Genomic DNA, 10,830 nt, shown 5'->3' with positions numbered 1-10,830 from the left:
AGCGAGATACTGATTTAAAACCCAGAAGCCAATACTTTTCTTTTCAAACCTCGGCATTTCATCTTCCCTCTAAGAAGGAAGGAAGCCCCTTTTGTTGAGTACACAGCCTGTAATTTCCCTGTCAGATCCTAGCAGCAGGTCAGTGTTGTGACTGACTGAGCGAGGATCGCTCCCTTAAGGGTAATTACACTAAATTTCTTTTTGAAGGACAGCTTTCGCTGGATATGATACAAGGAACCCGCTTTTTTTCCATTCACTTGAATTCATGAATTCAGCGGCTGTCACCGCGCACGCGGGAGCTGGAAGGGGTGCGAGTCCCCCGGCGGAGGTGGCGATGGGTGAGCAGGGATGGACGGCACGGGCACTGGGAGCTCCTCGGGGATGCGGGGCTGGAAAGCGGCTGAGAAGGGACCTGGGATTTCTCTTTCCCCCCTCTGTGCTCCGTCTTGCTCGCCTTCCCCTCCCTGCCACCTGGGTGGCATCACGAGGCTCCATCCATCACTCTCCGCTGTCTCGATCGCTCCTTGTGGGCTCACCCTCCATGTGTCCAGGAGTCACTCGTCAACAACAAACAGTTAAAAGGAAGAAAATAGGCTGGAAATATCAATGCACTTTGGTAACAATAAACCCTGCTTTTAATTTATGCTAATATGTAGGGTTGTGGTGACAGTAAGAACAAAATTACAGAGTGGCTTTCTAGCTGGTAATTATCCCTCCATTTTCGTTGCTCGGGAAGATGGACACACAATTATGCTCTCTTGCTGTATATTAATACGGATTCTTGACATCTTCAGCAGACCTGGAGCTGTCATCGGGCTTTTTGTCTACTTTAATTGAAAATTAATGGTTACTGTGTTACCACGGAAACCGTGGCAATGGACGCCAATAGCGCTCACATATCAAACAGGCACTGGTGGCATTGTCTGTCCGTGTTGACCTTGAAAGTTAAAAGAAAAACTTAAATAAAAAAAAAAAAGGAGAGGGGTAGGAAAGAAGGGGAAAAAAAACCTTGAAAACCGAGGGGTTGATGCTGGGAATCAAAGGAAGGGAAGAAGGGGTGAAAACAGAGGGTTAAGAAGGAAAAACTTGGTGTCTCTTGTATCTGGAAGGGGAGGGAAAAAAAAGCCTCAAAGCAGGGAGTCGGAGAGCACCGTGTGAGTGCAGCAGCCTCGTGAGCAGCTCCAGGGTCACCCCAGCTCGGCGTCCTCGAGCCGGGAGGAGTGCGGCCGCTGGCGTGTGAGCAAGGCGTGAGTGTGGGCACGGCAGTGCCAAGGAGCCCGCAGCAGGGGAAGGACTTGGGGAAGCTGGTGGGGAGAAAAAAGACAGGGAAGGCAAGGAAGAGAAATAGGTCAGAGGGATGAGAGTCCGGGTTTCCTTGGAGTGGGAATGCTGCCTGTGCAGCGGGTGGGTGCAGGGTGCTGCCTCCGTGCGGGTCAGGAGCAGGGTGGGAGCCTTCGTTCCCATTGGAAATGCGATTTTAGGTATGTTCTGCTTTCCCTGGTGCCCACCTTTCACTGTCTCCTCTCTTGCCTGGATCACCAAGGGCTGCTCTGTGCCTTTGTTAGCGAATAACAGAGGGGCAGGCTTCTCTTCGGGAGCTTGGGACTTCTGGGTCCCCTTCACACCTAAGTGAGCTGCCTAATTGGCTTGGCTTCTCCTCCTCCTCTCTCACTCTCCATGAGCTTCCCATGACCTGTGGGCCTGCTTTTAACAGAGGCTGGAGCATGGAGAAAGGCAGCTGCCCTGCTTTCCCATGCGCAATAAAATGCCACCTCAGAGCAAGAAGATTTGCAGCTGGCAAGGAAATCGTCAGTGCACTGGTGTGCCTCCTGCCCTGGCCTGGGAGGGAGGCAGTCAAGTGCCCAGATGAGAAATGTTGTGGACGATTAAGTGGGAGCAGTTTCATCAAAAAGTGGAACACAGAAATTTGGGAAACCCTGTGACAAGGTGGATATCCCGCAGGGCCCTGCGGTTCCTCGGTGCTGCTCAGCGCATCCATGGGTGGGATGGTTTTGGGGCCAGCCACGGCAGAGATGCCCACCTGGTACCTGCACACCCTGGTACCTTCATGCCCTCCGCATCCCTGCTCCCTTGCAAACACCTCCGGATGCAGTGCTGACATGAACCCGGGCCCCTTCAGGAAGGTGATCCAGGGCCTTTTAAAGCTGAGTACCCTGGGAGCCCGTCCTCCTCCAGAGCAAACAAGAAGACAAACACAGCGGAGGCGTGCCTGAAAGCCGGAGTCTTTTTTCATTTTCCCTGCATCCCTGATCCCAACCTTAATCCCCGCACTGAATCCTGTCAGCCCGGCTGTTCTCGCACTGACATTGCTGCAGGCATCTTCTCCGCTGCCTTCCCTCAGATCTGCCTCCTCCTGGGACGTCTAAAGAGGACTCCGAGATTTCTGTGTTACTGGATGATTCACTCCGTGCCCTCCAGCAAAGCGCTGGGGCTCCCCGGGGGGAGGAAGCAGGCGGAGGGAGGACGGGGGCTGCGGTGCCGATGCCGTGCCGGCGGATGCTCTGGCTGCACGCCGAGGCTCCGGGCATCTCAGCAGGGTTGGGCAAAAGCAAGAGCAAGGGGTGGGCAGGAACGGGGTGCTGCTGCCGGTGCCCAGGGTGGAGGGAGATGTACCTATCACCCCGGACACCTTATCCATTTTGCTGTCAGGCTGTTATGATAATGATGTTCCTGATTTTGCCCAGCTCACCATCGATCAGAGGCTGTGAGCATTTGGGGACAGGTGCATCTCACAGGCTGCCTGCCTGACCCTGCAACCCACAGCCTTTGGGGTGGGGAGGACCCCAGGAGAGGGTTTCTCCAGGTGGGTCTCCCAGCCCCGTGCCAGGTGCCACCAGCTCTCCCCTCTTGATGTGACACCAGGGGCTGGTGACAATGCAGAGACCTGGGCTGAGCCCGTCTCACCCTAACCTCCGAGGCGCAGCAGGGGAAGAAGAGAAATAAGCCTGTATGCCAAAAATCTCGTCACCTGGCTACTCGTAGCTGTGGCAGCAGCATGGGGTCTGGGTCATCAGCTGGAGGTTTGTGCCTCAGGTGGAAGCGGAGCCCGGACCCGAGCACCTCTGCCTTTGGGCAGCTGGAAAACCGAGCGCGTTCCCTGGCTGCGAGCAACAGGCTCCATGTTCAGGTGGGTTTCCTCAATAAAAACCAACCAAGCCCGACTGCAACCCCTCCAACAAACATCCCCCTTGGCTGGGGAGGGGATGGCGGCTTCTCATGTCCACCTGAGGACCCCTTCCCCGCTCCCAACCACAAGCGGGTTGGTGGGACCGAGAGCGGATGCGGGCACCTTGGCAGCCCCCGGTACCCAGGGCGGACCCCAGGGCTCTGTCCCCTGCTGAACCCCCCTGGGCCAGCCCCAAGCCTCTCAGGCACTTGTCACCTCTCCTTGTCACCTCTCCTTGTGCTGTAATCCCGCACCCGAGGGGGTGTCAGTGCCGCAGCATGAAGCTTTTTCAGTGCTTTATGTGGGCACTCGGCAGACGGGCTGCGGGTCGGTTTTTTAATCCTCTGTGTGGGGACTTTAACTGTACATGTTTGGATTTTATTACCCTGCGTACATGGGTTTTATGACAGGAAAGGTGGGCATTTTAATGAACTGCTCGGGACACAGGAACAAGAATGGAAAGAGATTTTCAATGGCGCTTTAATAAATAACAAAACACATCGATTTAAATGTTGTAAGCAATAAAAAGCGTATATATTATTGAACACGCGTAGTTCCTGTGACCTTAAAATCCATTATTAACCCAGAAATCCAGCAGTGCCCGCTACCTGGCCAAGAATATTTCCAATTTTGGGGTTTGGGGTGAAGGGTGCAGAAGGGTCTCGTGCGCACCAGGGGCAGGAGGGTGGCACCGAGGGGCAGTCTGGCAGCGCGGTGCATCTGTGGAGGCTCGCTTTGCAGGGCAAGTCTGGGGATGTTAAGAGGAAAGAGCCATCTGTGTGGGACCATGAAGGTATGTTTTTCCTTTGGGAAATCCCCCTCTCTGGCACCCCTGGCCCTGCCCTTCCTCTTCGCTCCCGGGGTGCCCGCGGGGTGGTGGGCGAGGACGGAGGGGATGCGCAGGGAGCTCCGCGCGGTGCCCGGCCACTGCCAGGACGGTGGCATCGCAAAGCAAGCCCCGTGCCAAACTTGAGTGCTGTCTTTTGGACCAAGTTCCTTTTTTTTTTTTTTTTTTAATTCTCAGATCAACGTGAAGGGGGCTATGGCCCCGGCTGAGGTCTGCAGTAACCCGACGCGGGGGCAGAGGGGGAGGGCTGAATTCCTTCAAGAGCCTGAAAATATCTTTCTTTTTTGAAATGTTTGTATAGCATGACTTGGCCGATTTACCTCATAATATCTCACGTTGGCCTAAAGCCGAGGGCATTAGCGAAACTGTGAGCCAGATAAATGATTCTAGCGCTTTTTCTTCTCTGTATCTGCTGTTACAATAAAAACGGCCTTTTCCATCCAACCGCCTCCCGTTAACCCAGGCGGTGCCGGGGCCGGGAGGCAGGGGAGGCACGGAGGCGGACACCGCTGGCAGGAGCAGAGTCCGTGTGTTTGTACAGCCAGGAGTGGAAAAAGCCATGGAGAGCCTTTGTGTTTCCTGGCACACGGGGGCTGCGAGCCCGGAGCCGCGAGCTTGCAGGCAGTGACGTTACGCAGAGGAAGCGTTTCGGTGTTCCCATGCAGTCACAGTAGACATGGTTCCCAGCTGATGGGCATCTTCTCTGGAGGCTGCAGCCTCCCTCCAGATGCCACCTCGGTGGTCTCCAGGATGGCCTCAGTCCTGGTATTCAACTCAAAGCAAGAGAATTTAGTTTTTTTCTGCAGGTCTGCCTCCAAGCAGTGGGGGTGTGGGGTGGGCTGCGCTCATGGCAGCTGTGTGGTGATGGCTAAGAGGGTTTCCTGCAAGGCGTGTACAAGCATTGAACAACAAGGGCTTAGCTGGGCATCGTGGCAAGGTAAAGGCCCATGTCACATCTGCCAGGACGTCAACATGTAGCTGCAATGGGGAGAGATGAGCAGGGAAGCATCCACATACCTCTGCTGAGCACAAAGGGGGGCAACGGGGCATGGTGAAACCACTGGTGCCATGCTGCAAAGGTTGAGTTTGCAGAGGCAAGGGGCTTTAATATGAAATAACCTCAATTAACCTGCAGCAAATCCCCAGCCCTCATTTTTTGGTGCTTGTGGGGAGAGGAGCAGGACCTGGGGGCGAGGGGAGTGCATTTGGGCTGCTGGTGGGAGCCTGTAAAAAATGATAGGGCAGCCAACGGGACCCGCCTTCCCCTCAGCTCCGGCTCAAGTCATACAGTGGGAGCTTGCTGTGACCCGGAGCAAGAAGATACTGATTTTACTCAGTTAAATTGCTTTAAAAAAGGACAACTCCGTCAATGGTGAAAGTGTTCGGACACTCGGTGTGTGGCTCAGAGCCGGGGTGTTTTTGCTGGGGACGTGGTGGCTTCGTTCTCGGTAGCAGCAGCTTCAGGTCGCAGCTTGCTCTCCAGCTTCTGGGTGGATGTGGATGTGAGCACATTTCTGACGACGGTGTTTTCCCAGCTCACTCCCTGATGATGGGACCTCACCTCTGAGAACCAGAAGAGGTGGTGCAGCTGATGAAACTCCAGACTTGCTCAAACCCAGGTGATGAAATGCCAAACGTGCTGCTGGGTACCACTAGGGAAGCCATGAGTGTCCAGTGGAGGAACCAGCAAAGCGCTGTGCAAATGCCTGTGTAACACACACGTGTGTGTGCAGGGCAGGGGGTGATCTCCTCCCTTCCAGGCACATGGGGATTATTACACAAACCCCCAGATAAATAGTTTTCATACGTTTAAAAAAGTGATCAGCCATACGAGGAGGTGTGCCCTCTAAATTTAATTGAGGTAAATCAAACGCAGCAGAGGCTTTGGGATTCTGGCTGTAGAGGTTAGGTATCGCAGCTAACATTGTGCACCCACTGCGATTCCACACCAAGGACCAGGACCCAGAGGCATGGTGGGTCCGCAGGTCTCCTTTCAGGAGGTCTGGGGAAGCAAGGTACGATGCTCGGCACTATTTCAAGACAGAGGCACACATTCAGCACCGGCACTTCTCTCCCAAACCCCACATCAGGCAGGGATATTGGTAATCTGTGCTGTCTGGGCTCTTGCACCCTTCCTATCGCTGCCACATCTACACTCGAGTATCTGATTTGGCCTCGGGGAATTATGCCAGAATTAATTGCCCGTTTCCTCGGAGACGGGATTGGGATCCGGAGCGAGCACAGAGGTGGGATTGGGATGAGCCCAGCTCCTGGCGCGCCCGGCTCGGCACGGGGTAGGTGCACACCTCCCTGCACGTCGGTGACCTCATGCTGCAGACATGGATGAGGTCACTGGGATAATTGCCCTCCCAAAACGCCGTATCTTGCGGGAAGAGGCTGTTATGAAGCTGGAGAACTTGCTAAGGCAGAAAGTACATTGTATGCCCCTGGCCGAGAGGGAAGCTCGGCAGCAGAGCGTGCCAAGACCTCCAAAAAACAGACCTCAGGCTCCGGGGGCATGGGAGGGGAAGAGACGCCGGCAGCCAAGATCGGGCGCTGGGGGAAGCCAGGGGGATAATTGCAGGAGGAAGATCCGCGGTTCCCCGCGGGCAGCGAGTGCGACCTTGCAGGGACCTGCCTTCCCCAGGGCACACGGGGCTGGGCTCGCCGCATGGAACAGGGCTCCAGACGCTCCGGGACAGAGCCCTGCAGACACCAGGGTGCTCGGCGTGGCCGAATTTCAGCAGGTCAGCTCAGCTCTAGGGCTGCACCTGGAGCAAATCCCTGCAGCGCGCTGTGCCTCAGTTTCCCTGCTTGCACAACAGCAGGAACAATGCCCTACCACCCTCGCAAAGCAGTCGGAAAGCGTTGTTGGCAAAAATGCCACAGGAGCGATGTTATCGCTCACCTAACCCTCCCTCCTCTCACCAGGGAAAACTCCAACATGTTTTTATCCTCCGGTACAAAGTCGCTGCAGCCTCAGAGCAAAGCAGTCCCTACCCTGCAGTGGTGTTCCTCCCCTGCTCCGTTTTCAGCTGGTTCTTCTCCCCGCAGCCACATGACAGGTATTTGAAAAGAAGCTGAGAACAGCGCTATCAAACCCTCGCAGTTACCGGGACGAGCCAGACTTTAAGGAGACTGCATATGAGTGAGTTTCACGGGAAAACAAACAGAAATACTTTTGTCACTGCACCAGAAGAAAAAAAAAAAAAAAAAAAGAGGGAAAAAAAAATAGCCACTCTGTGGAAAAAATCAACTCTTTCCTGAATAAAGCAGAAAAAAATGCTGCCGTATTGAGCTGTGACATATGGTTACACAAATAGAAACCACAGAGGGGAAAATCATGTTTTCTCTTTCATTATTTATCACTCTCTAACTGTCTCCAGCTGGGTGAGTAAACAGCCTCATTGGGCTGTAATGAGAACAGCCTGCTGCCACTGTGCTCTGGGCTGCCGGATCTCGCGGCGCGTGTGCACCGGGGGTGCGAGCGCTGCACCCCCGGCCCCTTGAGCTGAGCCCCCCCGGGACGGGGACACGCGGCCCCCGGTGCCCGCAGCGTCCTCCCCTCGGCAAGCGCTAACAAGGGGCAGGCTCGGAGTTAAACGAAGCGGGCTGCTCCCGGTTATGGCGCGGGGGAATTATGTGCCCAATTTCCCCCCTGAGCCGCGTTGCAAATTGACTCCTAAGTGTCCCGTGAAATGGCTGCATAATTTGCACATTTGCGAAGCGGCGGCGCGACCGCGGTGCAGGCGGGAGATGGCTTTGCTTCGCGCTTGGTTTTTAGCTGGTTTATCGCCAGCTTTGCCCACCCCGCAGCTCCCGCAGGGTTTTATCACAGGGTCTGTGGCTCTGCTGCTCTCTTACAGCATCTTCCCTCCCGTCCCATCCCGAGTGGATCCAAAAGTGCAGTTCCATGCCTCTCGCCATGCATGGGGCACCAAGGCCAAGTTCCCTTCCCAAGCCACGGGACCAGGAGAGGCCGTGGTTGCGGTGATGTCCCCCACTGGTCATCGCTTCCCTTTTATTTGGATCTGTCCCTGGGAGCCCTCCAGGATCCTCTGTGGACACGTGGCAGCTGGCTTGCATCACCCAAGTCCCGCTGCTTTTTACCATTTGCCTTGTTGGGGGGGATCAGACTTTAAGATTCAGATCCCCCCGATTAGGGCAGGCTGTGGATTAGGCTCTGAATTAGGTCAGGGTATCGGGTCTTTCATCCTCCACGGTGCTTTCTTGTTTCTCCCCTGCATCTTCCTTGGGGCAAACTGGAGATTTCTTGGCCAAACCACAGCCCGTGCACGTGGACCGGCGGGCGTTACGCATGATGTACGGCACAGGCACAACGCTGCAGCCTGACTTCGAGCTGCCCCTGTCCCTTCTTGGTCCTTGTACCCAGTGTTGAGCACTTGGGACTGTGCAGCCATCAAGGGCACTGTGCCACCCCCAGGGACTGCATCCATCCAAGCCCTCCAGGGGAGAAAAGTCCTGGCCAAAAGGCAGCGAGTCCTTGAGCACGAGCAGCGGTGACGGGTGGTTTCCCATGAAGATTAACCCATTGCTCGAGTCAAGCACAGCAGCCATCCCCTCTGCCATGAGTGGCATTCCTAGCAGAACCCAGTCCTCCCAACAAACAAAAAACTGTGAGCGAATGGCAGCATTTTTTTAAAAAAGCAGCCCAATTTTGCATGCTGGTTCTCCTCTCACCTAAGGAATAGTATATGCCACATTTGGAGTGAAATTGGGTCATTGTTGGACAAAGGTCATGAAAGAACAGGAAAAGGCTTTTCGGTAGGAAACCCCAGTTTCTGTGATCCCAAGTAAAGTTATAAACAAAGTGGCCAAAAAGTGCACGGAGCAAAACATCTGTGTGTTTACGTGGTACGCCCAGCTGTGTGCTGCTAAAAATCCAGATTCCACCACTTCTGCACTTCCTGCAGGCTTGCAGTGGTTTTTCGGAAGAAAAAGAAAAGAACCCAGTGAGAACCTGGCTTTTTCCTGCTAAATCTTTGCCTCCTCCAGACTCATTGCTGCAGGACAGGAATGTCAGCATACGTCTCAAGAGAACAGGGAGCCAAAGGCTGTGGGAAAAGCGAGGTGTCCGGCGCAGCTCTGATTCAGCCCAGCACAGGAGCACATGCTCCCATCCCATTGACTTAGCACTCAAACACCCGCCTTGCTGAATCAAAGACCTCTTACAGTAAATACTCACTTAGCTTTCACAATCGCCATCTGATGATCTAATCCCTGCCCGTTTCCCTGGGAAGGGATTGCACAGGCGACGCTCTCGGCAGCTCCTTTCCACAGAAAAATCAGTGCAGATGCGTGCCAGACTTGGAAGCGTCGAGAAACATTTACAAATAAGCAAATAAATGTGAAAGCTTGGGGTTAGGCTCGCCGAAAGGCGGCTTTGCCAGGGAAGTTTTCCAAAGGGCAGACAGTAGTTAGGAGGGGCTCTTGCAGGACGTGGTGTGTGTTTTCCCCTCACTCTCTAACCGGAGTTCGGTCTCCATCGCATCGGGTTTGTGCGGTTGCTCGAGGTGCTGCCGGTGACCTCCCCAGCTGCTCCTGCAGGACCAGCTCAGTCCAGCCCTGGTCCCACATATTGCAAGCCCTCCTCCTCCGGGTCCCACTGCTTGGAGCATTGCACAGGCCGGATCCTGACCTCCTGAGCCTCCAAACCCACCGTTCCATGCAGCACCAGTTACTGCGCTGCCCTGCCTCACCTTCCCTGGCTGCACCTTTAACATCCTCCCTGGGTACTAAAGTAACCCCCAATCAGCAAAACTTAATTTTGCAAAAAGACAAAAAGAGGCCTCGCTCCAACTGATGGAAAATCGTTTGTTTCTTGGCAGGTTGTTGTTCATTTCCCCCACGAAGGACTCAGCACCCCTCTCCCCGTGCAGCCCTGGCACCTCTCGTCCTCAGCGGAGCTGCCACAAAACCTGAGCTGAACAGGAATATTGCTGCTAACAAACATTCAAAAAGTGACAAAATAGAAACTTCCCCAAGGAGCGAAGAAGGAGGATGATGCCCTCCCCTCCTGTCCTCACCCCGGCAGGGCCGGAGGAGTGGGCACCTCGTGGCACAAAAGCAAATGAGCAGCATCGCCAGGAGATGCTATTTCTATTTTAACCAGGTAAATGAGGCTTGAGCACTGGTGCAAATCCGGGAAATACATCGGAACTGGTTTTTAATGTTTTTTTAACCAGAAACTGTCCCTTCATAACAATGTTCTTGAGCAGGAAAAAAAAAATACACATAATTTTCTTTCCCTTCCGGTATTGGCAGCCCCAAGGCAAACAGCCCCGTCCCCACCGCTGTTATTTACAGACCGTGTTGCAGCAGTGCCCAGGGACCCGGCCTGGTCCCGCCACGTGCCTGGCACCCGCTCGAGGCAGCCCCCAGCTGCCCCGCGCCGCTCCGTGGGCTTGGTCTACTCAGGCTATTACGGTAATGCGATAAGCCAGTTCTTCGTGATATGAATCTTCGCCTTCGTTAAGGGGAGGAAAAAAAAAAAAAACAACAAAAAAAACATTGCATTTTGATGGCTCACAGGGACAGTTCATTAAGCAATCAACTCTTTTAATGAAACATTTCTTTGTTAAAATATTCATCGATCTGCCGCGGTTTCGCGTGGAGAAAGGGAAGGAGCGCGTCCCAAATGCTTTCCTGCTGCGCCTTCCCAAGCACGTGCCGAAATCCGAGGATTGTGCCCTGGCACTGCAGAGGTGGGAACGGGTATATTGCCCTCGGCAGAACACTGGGAGTTCTGCTGGACCCCAAGGTGATGCCAAAATCT

This window comes from Cygnus olor, chromosome 24 (assembly GCF_009769625.2).
Source record: "Cygnus olor isolate bCygOlo1 chromosome 24, bCygOlo1.pri.v2, whole genome shotgun sequence".
NCBI classification, from domain to species: domain Eukaryota; kingdom Metazoa; phylum Chordata; class Aves; order Anseriformes; family Anatidae; genus Cygnus; species Cygnus olor.
The sequence above is the reverse complement of the archived record's forward strand: the minus strand, read 5'-3'. Positions refer to the sequence as shown.